General features: G+C 42.0%; 1 long non-coding RNA gene across 1 annotated transcript in view; it reads right to left on the bottom strand.

Moving 5' to 3' along the window:
* LOC112581555 overlaps nt 1–16,674 on the bottom strand; it is a 28,978-nt gene extending 12,304 nt beyond the window's left edge. The window contains exons 1-3 of the long non-coding RNA XR_006547969.2: nt 16,314–16,674; nt 14,287–14,433; nt 9,594–9,724 (exon numbers count right to left, since the gene is read on the bottom strand). This is a non-coding gene — a long non-coding RNA (uncharacterized LOC112581555). The remainder of the gene's footprint in view (nt 1–9,593; nt 9,725–14,286; nt 14,434–16,313) is intronic.
* Nucleotides 16,675–19,756: the final 3,082 nt, after the last annotated feature.

Raw genomic sequence — 19,756 nt, 5'->3', positions numbered from 1 at the left:
GTGTCTGACACTTTGCAACCCCATGGACTGCAGCACACCAGGCTTCCCTGTCCTTCACTATTTCCTGGAGTTTGCTTAAATGCATGTTCATTGAGTTGGTGATGCCATCCAAACATCTCATCCTCTGTCGTTCCCTTCTCCTCCTGCCCTCACTCTTTCCCAGCATCGGAGTCTTTTCTAATGAGCCGGCTTTTTGCATCAGGTGGACAAAGTATTAGAGCTTCAGCTTCAGCATCAGTCCTTCCAATGAATATTCAGGATTGATTTCCTTTCGGATTGATTGGTTTTATATCCCTGCTGTCCAAGGGACTTTCAAGAGTCTTTTCAAAAAAAAAAAAAAAAAAAAGTGTCTTCTCCAACCACAGTTCAAAAGCATCCATTCTTTGGCCTTCAGTCATCTTTATGACCCAACTCTCATATCCATACGTGACTACTGGAAAAACCATAGTTTGATTATACAGACATTTGTCAGCAAAGTGATGTCTCTGATTTTTAACATGCTGTCTAGGTTTTTCATAGCTTTTCTTCCAAGGAGAAAGGATCTTTTAATTTCATGGCTGCAGTCACCATTTGCAGTGATTTTGGAGCCCAAGAAGGTAAAATCTGCCATTGTTGCCATTGTTTCCTCATCTATTTGCCATGAAGTGATGGGACTGGATGCCCTGATCTTAGTTTTCTGAATGCTGAGTTTTAAGACAGCTTTTTCACTCTCCTCTTTCACCCTCATTAAGAGGCTCTTTAGTTTCTTTTCACTTTCTGCCATTAGAGTGGTATCTTCTGCATATCTGAGGTTATTGATATTTCTCTTGGCAATCTTGATTCCAGCTTGTGAGTCATCCAGCTTGTCATTTTGCATGATGTACTCTACATATAGGTTAAATAAACAGGGTGACAATATACAGCCTTGACGTACTTCTTTCCCAATTTTGAACCAGTATTTGTTCCATGTCTGATTCTAATTGTTGCTTCTTATCCTGCATACAGGTTTCTCAGGAGACAGGTGAGATGGTCTGGTATTCCCATTTCTTTAAGAATATTTTTTTAAAAAGAATTTTGCACAGTTTGTTGTAATCCACAGAGTCAAAGTCTTTAGCATAGTCAATGAAGCAGAAGTAGATGTTTTCTTTCGAAATTCCCTCGCTTTTACTATGATCCAGTGGATGTTGGCAATTTGATCTCTGGTCCCTCTGTCTTTTCTAAATCCAGCTTGTACAACTGGAAGTTCTCAATTCACATATTGCTGAAGCCTAACTTGAAGGATTTGGAGCATCACCTTGCTAGTGTGTGAAATAATCACAATTGTTTCAACATTCTTGGGCATTGCCCTTCTTTTGGAATGGAATGAAAACTGAACTTTTCCTGTCCTGTGGCCACTGCTGAGTTTTCCAAATTTGCTGACATATTGAGGGCAGCACTTTAACAGCATCATCTTTTAGGATGTGAAATAGCTCAGCTAGAATTCCATCACCTCCACTAGCTTTGTTCATAGTAATGCTTCCTAAGGCCCACTTGACTTCACACTCCAGGATGTCTGGCTCTGGTGAGTGATCACACCATTGTGGTTATCCAGGTCAGTAAGACTTTTTGTGTAATTCTTCTGTGTGTTCTTGCCACCTCTTCTTAATCTCTTCCGCTTTTTTAGGTCCTTGCCTTTTTTAGGTCCTTTCTGTCCTTTATTGTGCCCATCTTTGCGTGTTCCCTTGGTATCTCCAATTTTCTTGAAGAGATCTCTAGTCTTTGCCATTCTATTGTTTTCCTCTATTTCTTTGCATTGTTCACTTAAGAAGGCTTTCTTATCTCTCCTTGTCTGGAACTCTGCATTCGGTTGGGTATATTTTTCCCTTTCTCCTTTGCCTTTTGCTTCTCAGCTGTTTGTAAGACCTCCTTAGACAACCAGTTTGCCTTCTTGCATTTCTTTTTCTTTGAGATGGTTTTGGTCGCCAACTTCTGTACAAAGTTAGGAACCTTCATCCATAGTTCTTCAGGCACTCTGTCTACCAGATCTAGTTCAGATCCTAGCACACAGCAAATGCTTGGTAAGTGTTGACCATAATTCATACGAAGAACAATTGCTGGTCCAGACATCAGAAAGTCATAGTCATGTGACCTTAAGGAAGTATCTCTGCCTCTCTAAGTTTGTTTTCTAACTTGTGAGACAAGTGGATAGGATTGAATTCAGTGGTTTATTGGGCTTCTCCAACTGGTATTCTCTAATTCCACTTTTAATGCCTCCCAGTCTGAACTGGGCATTGGTAACATTTTAATAAAAAGAACTTTTTTCTCACATCATATTATAAAGTACTTACATAACTTCACAGAACACTTCTCTTTCCTTCCCTAAGTTGGTGTTTTGGAGCATTAAAGTTAGAAAAGTAAATGAGATTAACATTTGCCTAAAGCAGCAGTCCCCAGCCTTTTCGGCACCAGGGACCAGTTTCGTAGAAGACAATTTTTCCCGTGGTCTAAGCGTGGACAGGGCAGTGGGGGCTGTTTTGTGACCATTCACGCACATTGCATTTCTCATGCACTTTATTTCTAGTATTATTACATCAGCACCACCCCAGGTCATCAGGCGTTAGATCCCGGAGGCTGGGGACTCTTGGCCTAAAGGACCATCAGGAGCAAATTTTAAGCAAATAATTAAAATATAAATCCTCTTAAGAAATGTCAAGTTAGGGAGATTGTTCCTATTACTGCACTGTGATATTTGGAAGACTATCAGTTTGCCCAAACTCTGTTGGCTCTTAACCCAATTATAATGTTCACTAAAGACTAAGTATTTCCTAAAACTGGATTCAAACACCCCTGGGAGGCTGTCATTTCCCTGAGGGCTTCTCTTCAAGTAAAACTATTTTTGCCTTTCCAAACTGAGTCAACACATCTGTTCTTACCTATCTTAAAAGCTTCATCAACTCAACAATTGTCCAAAAGGAAGACAGAAAAAAAAACCTATTGTGTAATGAAAATTTTTGGCAAATATTATGAAAACACATTCTTAAAACATCTCTCATTTCTGAGAAACAAAGTAAAACGTATGAATTGTTTTTTTTGTTTCATGACTAATAAAATGATTCATTGCTACAATGAGGTATTTCAACCATATCTACATAAAACAAGTGTGAATGTTCAATTGAAAAAATAACTCAATTAGAAAAATAAACTTTAAGTACCTCCTCTCTAAAAGGCATTGAACTTGGCCCCCCAAAATTAGGCAAGTTGGTCATATGCAATTTTAAGCTATTCGAGTGTCACTTGTAGATGCTGAACATTGGAAGTGTCTTTACAACACTTATCTATACTGTCCAATACAGTAATCACTAGCCATATATGGCTACTGAACACTTAAAGCATGGCTAGTCTTGAGATGGGCTTCCCTGGTGGCTCAGCTGGTAAAGAACCCATCTGCCAACACAGGAGACAAAAGAGATGAGGGTTCAGTGGAAACAGCAACACACTCCACTATTCTTGCCTGGAAAATCCCATGGACAGAGGAGCCTGGCTGACTACCGTCCTGGGGTTGCAAACAGTTGGGCACAACTGAACACACACACATGTAGTCTTAAGATGTGCTGTATGTATACAATTGACAGATTTAGAAGACTCAGGACAGAAACTTCCATGGTAGTGCAGTGGTTGAGTCAGTTTGCCAATGTACGGGACATGGGTTCAATCCCTGGTCCAGGAAGATCCTAAATATCATCGAGCAACTAAAAGCTCACAGGCCCCAGTTACTGAGCCACACTTCTAGAGCCTGCCGGCCTAGAGCCCGTGTTCCGCAGCAAGAGAAGCCGCCACAATGAGAAGCCTCCACACCACAAGAAGAGTAGCCCCTGCTCCCCACAGCTGGAGAAAGCCCAGGCAGCCGTGAAGACCCAGTGCAGCCAAAGTAATAATAAATAAACATAAATCAAAAACTTAGAACAAAAAAATTTTTACTGATTACTTATACAACAATTTTATACTGATGACTTATTGAAATGATACTATTTTGCATATATTAGGTGAAAAGAATACTGAATTAATCTCCCCTGTTTCTTTTTACCTTTTAGTGTGTCTATTAGAAAAATCTAAAATTATGTATAGAACATGTGTTTTTAGTTTACATTATATTTCTCTGAGTTGCTGCTGGCTTAGACTCTTGGCTTATTGTTTATTCTGAGGCTTAGAATCCACCTAAGAATTCTTAGTCATCAACGTTTCATTCTTATCCCAAGAAAGACTCTATCTAGTGTGGTCTTATGGGTGTGTTAACTAGAAGCTAAGTGCCTAAAAGTTCATCTGGAGAGATGCATATTTATTTAAATGAAAATATCTTCCTGTAAGGGACTGTGCGGTGCGGTGCCACCGCAATGGTTAAGAACCCATGCCTCCACTGAAGTGGGCAGGGGTATGATCCCTAGTCAGGGAACTAAGATCCCACATGCTGCACAGCACGGCCAAAGAAAAGAAACTATATTCATGTTAAATCAAGTAGGGGTAAAATGTTAAAAATAAACTAATATGATTAATGAAAAATATTATGTTACAATGAAAAGCGAATCATAATTAAAGAAATATATTATGAAAAGCACAGCAAATATTTTAAAGCTTTGTAATACTCAATATTGGTGCTGAGGAGAGGAAATCGGCATTTTCATATGCTATCTGTGGAAGTATAAATCGGCACAAGGTCTCTGGAGGGCAACCTAGCAACAGCTATCAAAATTTAAATGTGTATAACCTTCAATCCAGTATTTCCATCTCAAAAATTTTACCCTGCACTTATATTGACACATTTATGCAAATATGTATCACAAAGATTTCATAATAGCAAAAGACGGCAAATGATCTAAAGGTTCATAAACAGGGAACTGAATCAAAGCTTTAGTACATTCATATTTTGGAATACTGTGCTGCCAAAAAAAAATGATGGCAGTCTCAAAAGTAGTAGTAGTTGTTGTATAGTAGCAGTAAAAATTATAATATTAAGAAAGAGTAAATGCAACAGCACAATGCAAGAATTACTTATTTACTCAGAATTATCTGAGATTATATGTTCTGCCATCAGACAGTATGAAATTTTAAAATTTTAAAATAATTCATTAAATTGATTTATAGGAAAAAAGTTCTTTTTCTTGATCATCTGGATTTGAGGGACTAAGCATTTATACCTGCTCCATGTGCGTTTATAGCAGTCTTCCTGGAATCAGGATGGACGGGAGAGGTATAAGACTAGGAAGGCGTCTTATGAAAGAGACTGGCACATACATGTAATAAATGCTTATTACTGTCATCATTAATCATAATAATTGAAGTTAGAAGAGACGCAAACTAAACCAAGGAAATGATAGCAAGGGAAAAAAAAACAAGAAAATTAGCCATGCAGGGAGCTAGGAAAGAAGCAGAATTGGCAGGACTTGGAGACTGAACGTCTGTAAGCTAGAGCAAGCCTCCAGGATAATTTCCAGGGTAGGCCAGAGGAATCAGGTGGATGATGGAGCCCACCTCTGAGACAGGAAACTCAGAAGGAGCAGCTTTGAGGAAAAGATAAATTTAGTTGGGGATATTATAAATGTATGGTGCTGCTGCTAAGTCGCTTCAGTCGTGTCTGACTCTGTGCGACCCCATAGACGGCAGCCCACCAGGCTCCCCCGTCCCTGGGATTCTCCAGGCAAGAGTACAGGAGTGGGTTGCCATTTCCTTCTCCAATGCGTGAAAGTGAAAAGCGAAAGTGAAGTCACTCAGTCGTGTCCGACTCTTAGCAACCCCATGGACTGCAGCCTACCAGGCTCCTCTGTCCACGGGATTTTCCAGGCAAGAGTACTGGAGTGAGGTGCCATAAATCCCCAAACATGTCCACTGGGTAATTGGATCTGTCCTTCCATAATTAGTGGGAGAGGATTATTCTAGAGAATCACTGTTGGGTATCCTCACTGTAGTAATTAAAGCCGTGGGTTTGGATGGAGCTTCTCAGAGAGAGCTAAGGATGAGACCAAGGGATAACAATACTTAGAAGGTGTTATGAATTGAACTGTGTCTCCCCCCGCCCAACTCATCTATTGAAGTCTTAACCCCCAGTACCTCAGAGTATGACCTTATTTGGAACTAGGATCATTATAAATGTAATTAGTTAAGATGAGATCACTGGAGAGAAAAAAGCTAATCCAATATGACTGGTGTCCTTATAAAAAGGAGAAATCTGGATACAGAGCCATGCACACAGGGAGAATGCCACAAGACAGCAAAGGCAGAGATCAGGGTGATGTTTTCACAAGCCAAAGAACCAAATTTGTCAATGTATTGATCTCTGACTTCAAGCTGCTGGAAAACTGAGACAATGATTTTCTGTTGCTTAAGCCATCTAGTTCGCAATACTTTGTTTTGACAGCCCTAGAGAGTAAACACAGAGGTGAACGGAATGAAAAGCCTACAAAGGATACTAAGACAGTGAGGTCCAAAAAAGGAGGAAAACCAGGAAAGGACGGCCTTACCAAGCCAAGAACAGGAAAGAATTTCAAATGGAGATCTTGGTCAACAAAATTGAATGTTCCCAAGTCAAGCAGGGGGACAGAAAAGATGATGCCCAGCAAGACAACATGGAGGTCATTGGCAACCTTGGAAAGAACCATTCCAGTGGAGTAAAAGAGATGGAAGCCGGACTGTAGTGGAGTGAATAAGAAGTGAGGAAGAAATACAGATTTTCCCAAAGTTTGGGGAAGGAAAGAAGAGGATAGAAAGGAAGTTAAAGAGAGATCATTGGGTCACATTTTTTTTTTTTTTAGCTAACACACAAACTTTATGTCAATTCTACAGTTGACTTCTGCTGATTAATTCATCCCTTGTCATGTTACCAATGGGTAATTTCCTAATTAAAATGAGTTTATTTTTGAATGTGAAATGTGATCAACATTTTAATCCAAACTCAACATATTTTGACACACATATTTGAACCATTTACTACATCGTGCAAGATAGAAAGTTGATTAGAGCATCTTTACAGTCCTATGAAGAAAGTAAAGTACAATTCAGAAAAGTTATATCTTTACATTAACCAACAAAAGTTCAGCACTTGTACTTCACTGTCTTAGATCACTACAGGGTTTAGGGGTGATCTCTGTAGAAACAGATAATAAAAATGTCTTCTGCAATTGTGATTTTGTCCTTCACTGTTCAAGTAACATCATGTGTAATCCAGTCGCAAAATCTTTTTATTGGCAACATGTACATAAACCACTGCAAATTAAAAAAAAAAAATTGTACCCAGTCAGGCCTGACAAATTTTATAGACACTTCTAATCATTTCATTTTTACTAGTAAGTAACATTATTATTTTCTACTTCTATTCCTTTGTCAATGAGTAGAAAGAGTACATTCATACTTACAAACACACACAACATGATAAACCAGGATAAATGGCATTTGAAAAACTGTTACAAAAGGACTTGCCTGAAGTCATTTCATTCAATACAAATTAAAAAGATTTGGTACAGCTATTTGACAAGGACAGTGAGCCAGCAGAGAGGGAATAGATAGAAGGAGAAACAGAGATAGAGGTGAGGAGATGAGAGAGACAGGAGGAGGAGAAGGAGGAGGGACAGGTGGGAAGAGAGGAAGGGAGAGAGGGGAAGGGAGGACAGGAGAGGAGGAACAGGAAGGTGGGTGGAGAGAGAGAGATGATGGAGTAGCAGATAAAGAGGAGAGAGACAGAGAGGAAGGAAGAAGAGGAAGAGGAAAAGAAGGAGGGGGAATGAGAGAGAAGGAGAAGTAAAATGGGATGAGGGGAGGAGAGGGGGAAAGGAGAAAAGATCTTGAGGACTGCAGAGAAGCCATCCTGCTGCCTGGGCTGGCGCGGTTAGGGATAACCACATCACATGTCTAGATAACAGTGGCAGCAGGCCAGGGGCAGGGTCTGAGGTCCACGACTGGGAATGGTATTGTCAGAGGCAGTGGGACATGCCTTGGCATCCAGTGAGCAAGAGAAGCAGCAGCAGTGTCCTCATCTGCCTGATTTTGTAGCATGATTTTAACTACAGCCCTGGCTGCTACCCTTGTTTCTGCTTTTCTGAGCTCCTTTCCCAGCCTCTCTGGGAATTCTGGGAGCTGCCAGCTGTCTTTTGTGATCAATTTTTTTCCTATTTCAATCAACCTGAGTCAGCTTCTGTTGCTTATGACTAAGAACTTTGCCTGACTCCATTATGCATGATGCTGAGCACTCTGTAAGAATGAACCTATTTAATCCTCCCAACAAATCTCAGAGATAGAAGTATGTTAACATCTCCATCTGCCCAATGGGGAAACCAAGAAACTAAGAGTTTAAGATATTTGCCCTAAATCACTAAGCTACTAGACAGCACAGCCAGGCTCAAACCCAGACCTATTTGCTGCCAAAGCACTTAACCACTGCACTCTGCTGTCCTTTATTTATGCAAGCTCCATAATTACCACAACCACATGCCCTCTACACCATCTTGGAATGGTCAGATCCTCCAGGATGCTGAGATTGAGTTAGAAGTGCATGAGTTTACTGGGGAGAGGGAGGTGCCTATGAGAGTTAAAGGAGGAAGATGCAGAACAGGACAGGGAGAGCCTCAGATCACAACACAGGTCTAACAGAGTCTCAGCCCACTCCATGTGGAGTTTTGGAGCACAAAGACTACTCACTGGAGAAATTCCACATTTCTCAATCCCACAGAAAGAGCTAGGTCTGCCCCCACCATGCTCTGTCATTGGCTTGGGGCTGCTGAAATATATCGCAGCCCCAACTTGAAACTAGAGTGGATGCCAGGGGTGCAGCACTGGCTGCACTCCTCCCAGTGGAAAGTCAGGCTTTTGAAAAAAGAACTAATATCACCTCACACCGGTCAGAATGGCCATCATCAAAAAGTCTACAAACAATAAATCCTGAAGAGGGTGTGGAGAAAAGGGAATGCTCTTGCACTATTGGTGGGAATTTAAATTGATACAGCCACTATGGAAGATGGTATGGAGATTCCTTTAAAAAACTAGGAATAAAAGCAGACATAGAGAACACTTATGGACATGGGGAGAGGGGAGGAGAGGGTGAGATGTATGGAGAGAGTAACATGGAAACTTACATTACCATATGTAAAATAGATAGCCAAGGGGAATTTGCTGTATGTCTCAGGAAACTCAAAACAGGGGCTCTGTGTCAACCTAGAAGGGTGGGATAGAGAGGGAGATGGGAGGGAGGTTCAAAAGGGAGGGGATATGTGTATACCTATGGCTGACTCATGTTGACGTTTGACAAAAAAACAACAAAATTCTGTAAGCAATTATCCTACAATTAAAAAATAAATACATTTTAAAAATAAAAAGAACAGAGCAGCACACATACATTGTTGCCACACCTCCCACTCACTCCTTTTCTCTTGGAAATTTTCAAGGATTTAAAAACCTGTATTAAAGAACCTCATTCTGCTTTCCTTCCACATGGTTTGTATGGGGTTCAGGCTCCCATAGCACCCACTCTGACCTGAATCTACTTAATCTTAAATACATCAGAGATCCCAAGTCTTTAAATAAATATAAAGTAGCTGATCCTCAAATAATAATAAAATAGAAGTCCTTATTATTAGTTCACTAGCAAAACTTACCTGTTAGGTACCTCCGAGACCACATATCTCTTCTTCCAGTTTTGTACCAATTCTGGAAGAACCCCAGCAGTCCACACGTTGTGTGAATGGCCAGACAACTTCTCAAAATGGCCCTTTGCTGATGGGATAACCTAGCAGAATACAGTGAAACTGAGGCTTCAAGCGGCCATTCCTCAGTGTGACTGCCTGCCTTAGTGCCGGCGTGTCCGTGCTAGTGACTCCAAGTTTAAAGTAGAAAATAATCATTCCTTTTACAAATCTTTATTAATCACCTGTTAGGTGTCAGGCACTGTACTGGTGCTGATGGTACAGTGGTTGCAGTGATTTTAAAATGTGTCTAAAATTTTTTTTTCCAATCCTCACTTCAAATGATAGAGCTTAACTCTCCTTCCCTTGAGTATGAACCAGACTTGGTGACTCACTTCTAAGAAACAGAATGTGGTAACAGTGACCGTATGACTTCCGAGACCAGGTCATAAAAAGCAGTGGCTTCCTCCTTGCTCTCACTTGGGTCACTCACTCGGGGGAAAACCAGCTGCCGTTTCACGAGGACACTCAAGCAGCTCTATGGAAAGTTCCACATGGTGAGGAACTTGGGCCTCCAGCCAAAAGCCATGTGAGGGAGCCATCTTGGAAGTGGATCCTCCGGCGTCAATCAAGCCTCAGATGATTTAGCAACATCAGGATTGCAACTTCATGAGAGACCCCATAGTCTTCACAGACCTTCATAGCCACCCAGTAAGTCTACCCTGTAGTTCCCGATCCGTAGAAACTATGAAATAATAACTATTATTGTTCTAAGTCATCAAATTTTAGGGTGACTTGCATGCATCCTCAGTTGCTCAGTCATGTCTGACTCTTGGAGACCCCATGAAGTGTAGCCCACCAGACTCCCCTGTCCATGGAATTCTCCAGGCAAGAATACTGGAGTGGGTTGCCATTTCCTCCTCCAGGGGATCTTCCTAACCCAGGGATCGAACTTGCACCACCTGCATTGGCAGATGGATTCTTTACCACTGAGCCACTTGGCAAGCCCCTTCTGATTTGCTGTACAGAAATATACAGTGTAGACAAGACAAAATGATCCCTGTTCTCATTCTGGGAGCAGATGACAAACTATTTTTTCTTTCTTTTTTTAAAACTAAACTAATCGGAATATAGCCAATTAACAAAGTTGTGATAGCTTCAGGTGAACAGCAAAGGGACTCAGCCATACATATACATGTATCCATTCTCCCCCAAATTCCCCTCCCATCCAGGATTCCGCATAACATCAAGCAGTTCCCTGTGCTATACAGTAGGTCTTCACTGGTCATCCATTTTAAATATAGCAGTGTGTACATGTCCATGCCAAACTGCTTAACTATACCTTCCCTCCACCCTTTCCCCACATCCGGCAACCATAAGTTCGTTCTCTAAGTCTGTGAGTCTGTTTTGTAAATAAGCTTTCTTGTCTTTTTAGATTTCACATATAAGGGATGTCATACGATATTTATTCTTCTCTGACTTAATTCAATATGACAACCTCTAGGTCCATCCATGTTGCTGCAAATGACATTATTCTGATAACCCGTTATCACACAAATGTAGAAACAGTAGGAGGCACATCATGCCCAGCAAATCCACACAGGTGCTATGATTTCCCACCATATGCAACATGGGAAGATTTGTTATATTATCGTATTGATGGTGACTGGGATATCAATTTGGAGTCTATTTTGTCACCCAAAGGTATAGAACGTCTTCAATGCCATGGTCATCATAGATACTGTAGTAAAAACTGGAGGGGTCTGGAGCTATAACATATAGTGTGGATTCAGGTCAGAGAGAGTCTCACGGCAACCAAAACCCCACGCAAACCGTGGTGCAGAAGCCAAGACCCTCACAGAGAAAGCTTGTCTGAAAAAACTCCAAGAGATCTGAGAGAAGCAAAGAACTCCAGGAAGAGAGAGGCACAGAGAGAGCCTGACAACCACCCATCTCCTGGAAAGCAACTGGACTTCTCGATTACCTTCCAGGAGGTTTTCATATTTTTTTCAATAAATCTCCTTTAAAGCTAATGAGCTGAGTAGGTTCAGTCATAAGTTCAAACACTCTCCACCTCAGCCTCCTGGCCGGTGTCCCCTTTTCCGGTACCTGATTTCTCCAGTGCACCCTGCATGGAAAGCCAGAGGCATGATTATTGTTTCAACCCCTCAGCCTCGGGTCTTCCCCGGGGTCCAGTGGTTAAGAATCTGCCTTGCTACACAAGGGATGAGGTTTCCATCCCTGGTCCAGGAATAAGACCTGCTGCAGGGCCACAAAGCCTGCAGGCAACAACTAGAGAGCCCATGTGCCAAAGTGAAAGATCCCACGTGTCTTAACGAAGATTCTGTGTGCCACAACTAAGACCCGATGCAGCCAAATAAATAAATATTTTTTAAAATTGTTTATCAAAAAACAACAACAACAACAACACATAATCATCTCTTCAACATGCACACAAACCTTAGCCAGGTCTGCGCTCCTACAGTAAATCAGATTGGCATTTACTACCTTCCTCAATCTGGCTCCAACTCACCTTTTCATGGCTCCCCTACTTACACCCCCTCTCTAGAAAAACGGAACCCCTTGGAGCTCCCTCTTTGTGCATTGCTTTTCAGCCTCCAAACTTTCGGCCAGTCACCCTCTCCACCCAGAAGAAAGCCCATCCCTTCCGTCATGTACCTCACTCTATCCTGCTGCTAAGTCACTTCAGTCATTTCTGACTCTGTGCGACCCTGTAAACGGCAGCCCACCAGGCTCACCCATACCTGGGATTCTCCAGGCAAGAACACTGGAGTGGGTTGCCATTTCCTTCTCCAGTGCATGAAAATGAAAAGTGAAAGTGAAGTCACTCAGTCGTGTCCAACTCTTCACGACCCCATGGACTGCAGCCTACCAGGCTCCTCCGCCCATGGGATTTTCCAGGCAAGAGTACTGGAATGGGGTGCTGTTCTTAAATCCTCCGTGAAACAGTCTCTGATCCCTTCAGGTATACAGTGTTTCCTTTCCTCCTCTGAATACTTCATTTATGCCATTGGTAGGATACAAATCCTTTCCTGTCTATAATTATACATGTACGTAGCTCATCACCTCTATCACGTTATAAGCTTCCTGAGGATGAGAACAAGGTTATTTATCTTTATATCACATTGGTCCTGAGCCCCCTTCTCCTCTCCCTCTGTCCTCTCTTCTTCAATGATCTTATGATCTATAACTTCATCCACCATTTACATGCTGATGCCTCCAGCCCAGACCTTTCCTCACACTTGCCTATGTGACGTACCCATATGGTTATCTCAAGATCCCTCACATGCAACATGTTGGGGGAAAACTCATCACAATGTACCCCTCCCAACTCAAGCCTCCTTTAGGTTTCCTTTCTCAGCAAATGCCACCTACACCCAACCAACCATCAAATTCTGCAAGTCAGAATCTAGGAGTCTTCCTTGCAATCTTCCACCTGTCAATTTCTGTGTCAAACCCATCACCAGGTCTCATTGACTTTACTTCTCAAAGGTATTTAAATCCCACAGCTTTCCTTCATCTTCACTGCTATCCCCTAAATCCAAGCTATCTTTTACCTTACTCACCATCTTCCATCTGGTATCCTAACCAAACTCCCCACATTAACTACAGCCTCATATCACCAATTTATTCTAAGTCAAACAGATAGAACAGCATTTGAGTTTTTAAAGTTGAATCTGGACAGGTCATATTTAAAGGCTTAGGATGTCCAATGACTTTCCACTGTTCTTAGAGTAAAGACCAAGTCTGTAATTTAAGTGACAACAGGGCCCTGCATTATCTAGCCCATTTACCTCTCCAGCCTAATTTTGTGCTATTCTCTTCCTTTTTCTCAATATTTCAGTCACAGGGTACTACTTTCAGTTCCTCAAAAGGTGCCTTGCTCTCTGCAGCCCTGGGGCCTTTCCACTTGCTGTTTCTTTTTCTCACTCCATCTACCACCTTCGCCTAATAAACCCTTGAAAAGCCTTCTAGTCTCAGCTCAGACCTCAGCTGCTCAGAGAAGCCTCCCCAGACCAGATGTAGTCTCACATTCATATGTTCTCACTGTTCTCTGTATCTCCTTTCATTGTATCTAGATTGTTTTATAATTACAGATTTGTGTGATTATCTGAGGGCAGAAATCATGCCTGTTCTGCCCACTGTGACATTTCCAGCCCATAGACTGTAGAGAAGCTATTCAACAAAATTTGTTTTGAAAGGAAAGGAGGAAGGGAGAGATTCAAGTAAACACTGACAAAATCTGAAGAGACCAAAGCTTGGCAAAATATATTTATGATCTGGTACATTTGATTGCCAATATCTTTAAGATATGTTAAGTTTTTCTTGAAGCCTAAAAATTTCATATTTTAATCTTTTATATTTGCATCAGTTAGGATTTCATGAGGCTGAAAATAACTGACTATAGTACTTAACCAAATAGAGGTTTTCTTTTTCTCTCATAATAGAAGTTTTGAGGTAAGGCTGAGGTAGCTGTTTCAGGAAGTCAGCAAGGTCTCACACTCCTTTTAGCTTCTTTCTCTGACACTCCTGACTTTCTTCCTCAGAACTGAAAGCTAGGCTGCTTCCCTTCCAACATGGTATCCATACTCTAGGCAGAAAGAAGAAAAGTCAAAGACAAAATGCCTGTGCCAGTTGGACTCACCTCTTTTTATCAGGAGAACAATGGCTTCCTGGAAGCTCCGCACAGGAAAGTCCTACCTATGTCTCTGGTCAGACCTGGGTTGTGGCCACTGTAGCTTCAGAGGAGTCTTACAGAAGGTGCATGTTCTCCAACGGGCACACTGCTGCCCTAAACAGTACAGGAGATCTGTTAGTGAAGAATCTAGCTGGAGACTGGAGATTGTGAAGCCAACCAGGAGTGTCTGCCATACTACTGCCACAAACATCAAGATCACCTGGATTCCAAGGCTCTGACTCAGCCTCAGAATCCTAGATGAGAGCCATCTTTTTCAATTTAGAATTTTGAGCCAAGAGAAGCAGACTCTGCATATATGGCGCTAAGCCCTGCGGGGGAAAAAGTGAAAAATTCCATCAAATACAAGTTGTTTTATCTATTTAATCCTAAACGTGGAATAATCTTTCCTCCTTGAAATGTTATTCCATTTTAGAGACAAAGACTGTGTGTGTGTGTGTATATAATTTTAAAAATCAAATTTCATGAATTTCCTGATGGTTCAGTGGTTGAGACCCCGCACTTTCACTGCCGAGGGCCCAGGTTTGATCCCCAGTCGGGGAACTGGGAGCCCACAGGCCACACAGTGTGGACAACAACAACAAAATCAAAATCAAATCGTGATTAGTCAGTCATGTCCGACTCTGTGCAACCCCAGGACTGAAGCCCACCAGGCTCCTCTGTCCATGGGATTCTCCAGGCAAGAATGCTGGAGTGCGTTGCCATGCCCTTCTCCAGGGAATCTTCCCGACCCAGAGACTGAACCCAGGTCTCCTGAACTGAAGGCAATGCAGTCAAAATTTGAGCCTTCAGTTAAAGCCTGTTGCCACTAGGTGTTGCTCCTTCAGTCATAGAGTTTCATTCACACCCTTCAGGCAGATACTTGTTCAGCTACAGCAGGAGTAAATGAGACTCTCCACACAGCTACTAAGTGAAAAGTGTAGAATATGCATATAGTCAATATAGCTGTAGTTAAGAATTAGGAGATCAACAGTGGGGGAAGGAGAGGGTGGGATGAATTGAGAAAGTAGCATTGACATACATACACTGCCATGTGTAAAATAGCTGGTGGGATGCTGCTATATATCACAGGGAGTTAAGCCTGGTGCTCTGTGATGACCTAGAGGGGTGGGATGGGGAGGGGGATTGAAAGGGAGGCTCAAGAGGGAGGGGATAGTTATGACTGATTCACTTTGTTGTATGGCAGAAACCAACACAACATTCAAAGCAATTATCCTCCAATTAAAAAATTGTTTAATATATTTAAAAATTTTTTTTAAGAATTAGGAGATCAGAAGGCTATGTAAGAAGAATTAACAATACCAGGAATGCACAGAGTGATTGATCCATCATAGACAGAGTTCGGAATGAAGGTACCAGGGTGATTTGTGGGGACAGGTTTCCTCAACAAGGAAATGACAAGTTTGATGACTCAGAGGCAAAAAGAGATGACATATGGAACACAGGCAACAAGAATATTGCAAACAAGACATGCCTACTATATGGGCAACTATACGGGCATGTTTTTCAATTAGTTTCATTGCCTACTAATGCTTTTCAATTAGTTTCATTGCCTTTAATTAGTTAAATTCAACAAACATTTACTGACCATCATCTACATGCCAGAAATTCTGGGAAAGGCTAGTATTCTTCCCTACAAGAGAAGACAAAAGATTATTACTGTTCAGTGGATCTTTGGAGGGCACATATTCGACTTCCCCACTTAGAGATAGCGATATTAAGGTCCAGAAATATTAAGTGACTCCTTGTTGACACCTGTTAGTTAACAGAAAGCCATGGAAAGATCCAGGGTCCTTAGAACCTCACCCAAACAAAATTCTCAAGACCTGGAGGTCATGCCCTCACCACGGCAGTTTCTTACTTTCAGAGAGGATAAGGTTTTGTTATCGCTGATGTTGTTTTGTTTCTTTCTCACAACTGACTTACCATGTGCAAAGGAAAGCAATTCAAAACTTTTCCCTTATTCTCGAACTTACGTTATTTTTCTTCACCATCATCCAGCATATATCAGCTGAAACCTAGTTAAAAAGTCGTCTCTAGGAAGTCTGGGTGAACCCACCTCAGATCACTCTACTCTGCCCTGTCTTTCCCCCACATAGCTCTTCCTCTGGTTTCCCTCCCAGCCATTCAGCACTTCCATTCACACCAACCAGGTTAATCTGCATTTGCTAATTAATGATTTCAAGATGCTCTGATGTCATTTCAGAGGCTATGTTTTCCAATTACCTTTGTAAGCTCCAGAAAAGCAGAGGCAGTACTTCTCAAAAGCTAAAGGTTTGAAAAAAGAAAAACCTGGCTTACAACTGGAGCTCTGCCACTTACTCCGTACACTTTGGAAAATTAATTAACATCAATGAACCTCAAAGTCCCTGTGTGTTCAGGGAGGAAATATGCAAGGATTTAATGAGATAATGCACCACAAAGCACTGAGTGGTATAAACTGTACCCTGGTATAAAACCAGGGATCAATACATGTCTATTACCATTTTAAAAATGTGTTCCCACTCTCTCGTCTCTTCGAGGAATGCCTAACCTGTGTCATTTGTTAAATGTGGTTTCAAATCCTACCTCTTCCACTAATAGACTATATAACCTTGAGCAATTCCCATTACCTCTCTGAGCCTCCTGGAACAAAACCTGGCCTATGGGCCATATTCAGTATTTATTGACTGAATATGATAGTTTCCTTATTAATAACAGTGATAATAAATCCCACCTCACATGACTGTTACAGGAGTTAAATGAGATTACGTAAGAAAAATATCGGCTGTGTTCTCCTTCTTAAGTTTAACTGATGAACTGGTTACCTTGGAAGTTCAGTTCAGTCGCTCAGTCGTGTCTGACTCTTTGTGACCCCATGAACCGCAGCACACCAGGCCTCCCTGTCCATCACCAACTCCCAGAGTCCAACCAAACCCATGTCCATCGAGTCGGTGATGCCATCCAACCATCTCATCCTCTGTCATCCCCTTCTCCTCCTGCCCTCAATCTTTCCCACCCAGCATCAGGGTCTTTTCCAGTGAGTCAGCTCTTCGCATCAGGTGGCAAATACTGGAGTTTCAGCTTCAACATCAGTCCTTCCAGTGAACACCCAGGAGTGATCTCCTTTAGGATGGACTGGTTGGATCTCCTTGCAGTCCAAGGGACTCTCAAGAGTCTTCTCGAACATCACAGTTCAAAAGCATCAATTCTTCGGTGCTCAGCTTTCTTCACAGTCCAACTCTCACATCCATACATGACCACAGGAAAAACCATAGCCTTGACTAGACGAATCTTTGTTGGCAAAGTAATGTCTCTGCTTTTCAATATGCTGCTAGGTTGGTCATAACTTTCCTTTCAAGGAGCAAGCATCTTTTAATTTCATGGCTATAATCACCATCTGCAGTAATTTTGGAGCCCAGAAAAATAAAGTCAGCCACTGTTTCCATTGTTTCCCCATATTTGCCATGAAGTGATGGGACCGGATACCACGATCTTAGTTTTCTGAATGTTGGGCTTTAAGCCAACTTTTTCACTCTCCTCTTTCACTTTCATCAAGAGGCTTTTTAGTTCCTCTTCACTTTCTGCCATAAGGGTGGTGTCATCTGCCTATCTGAGGTTATTGATATTTCTCCCAGCAATCTTGATTCCAGCTTGTGCTTCTTCCAGCCTAGCGTTTCTCATGATGTACACTGCATATAAGTTAAATAAGCAGGGTGACAATACACAGCCTCGATGTACTCCTTTTCCTATTTGGAACCAGTCTGTTGTTCCATGTCCAGTTCTAACTGTTGCTTCCTGACCTGCATACAGGTTTCTCAAGAGGTGGGTCAGGTGCTCCAGTATTCCTAACCCTTTCAGAATTTTCCACTTTATTGTGATCCACACAGTCAAAGGCTTTGGCATAGTCAATAAAGCAGAAATAGATGTTTTTCTGGAACTCTCTTGCTTTTTCCATGATCCAGCAGATGTTGGCAATTTGATCTCTGGTTCCTCTGCCTTTTCTAAAACCAGCTTGAACATCTGGAAGTTCACGGTTCACGTATTGCTGAAGCCTGGCTTGGAGAATTTTGAGCATTACTTTACTAGCATGTGAGATGAGTGTAATTGTGCGGTAGTTTGAGCATTCTTTGGCATTGCCTTTCTTTGGGATTGGAATGAAAACTGACCTTTTGCAGTCCTGTGGCCACTGCTGAGTTTTCCAAATGTGCTGGCATATCAAGTGCAGCACTTTCACAGCATCATCTTTGAGGATTTGAAATAGCTCAACTGGAATTCCATCACCTCCACTAGCTTTGTTTGTAGTGATGCTTCCTAAGGCCCACCTGACTTCACATTCCAGGATGTCCAGCTCTAGGTGAGTGTGAGTGATCACACCATCATGATTATCTGGGTCGTGAAGATCTTTTTTGTACAGTTCTTCTGTGTATTCTTGCCTCCTCTTCTTAATATCTTCTGCTTCTGTTGCTGCTGCTGCTGCTAAGTCACTTCAGTCGTGTCCGACTCTGTATGACCCCATAGACGTCAGCCCAGCAGGCTCCCCCGTCCCTGGGATTCTCCAGGCAAGAACACTGGAGTGGGTTGCCATTTCCTTCTCCAATGCATGAAAGTGAAAAAGTGAAAGTGAAAGTGAAGTCGTGTCCGACTCTTAGCAACCCCATGGACTGCAGCCCACCAGGCTCCTCCATCCATGGGATTTTCCAGGCAAGAATACTGGAGAGGGGTGCCATTGCCTTCTCCACTGCTTCTGTTAGGTCCCTACCATTTCTGTCCTTTATTGAGCCCATCTTTGCATGACATGTTCCCTTGGTATCTCTAATTTTCTTGACGAGATCTCTAATCTTTCCCATTCTATTGTTTTCCTCTATTTCTTTGCAATGATCACTGAGGAAGGCTTTCTTATCTCTCCTTGCTATTCTTTGGAACTCTGCATTCAAATGCCTTGGAAGGGGACGGATTAATTGAGTGTTAGATCAAGAGTCTTTCATTTATGTGATGTTTTCTTACTTATCTATATTTTTAAATTTATTTCCCTGCTCTTGGAGGAGATGCAGTGAGGATACATAATACCTCTCCTATCCATCCAGGCCAACTGAGAAAGAAGACAAAGGTATAATCAAATGAGGTTCAAAGTATCCTGTTTGCTAAGCTAATATAGAGACTGTGACTTATATGGAACAAGGGGCCTCCTCATACTGAAACCCAAAGTTAGGCAGACCTCTATACCACTGGAGCACTGGACCACTGAAGGCCTCCCCACCCCCACCCCCCACAGGGAGCAGCTCAAACTGTGTAGAGTCTCCATGGGCAGGCTGCACCCCAAGGAAGGAATGTGAGAAAGAAGATGGGCCCTGCAGGTCCCTTCTCTCTCCTACTCAGGAAACTCGCTCCATTTCCCCAGGGGAGGAATGAAGGTGAAACAGAGACCAAGAGTGCTCTG

This window comes from Bubalus bubalis, chromosome 23, assembly GCF_019923935.1.
Source record: "Bubalus bubalis isolate 160015118507 breed Murrah chromosome 23, NDDB_SH_1, whole genome shotgun sequence".
NCBI lineage: Eukaryota > Metazoa > Chordata > Mammalia > Artiodactyla > Bovidae > Bubalus > Bubalus bubalis.
The sequence above is the reverse complement of the archived record's forward strand: the minus strand, read 5'-3'. Positions and strand labels throughout refer to the sequence as shown.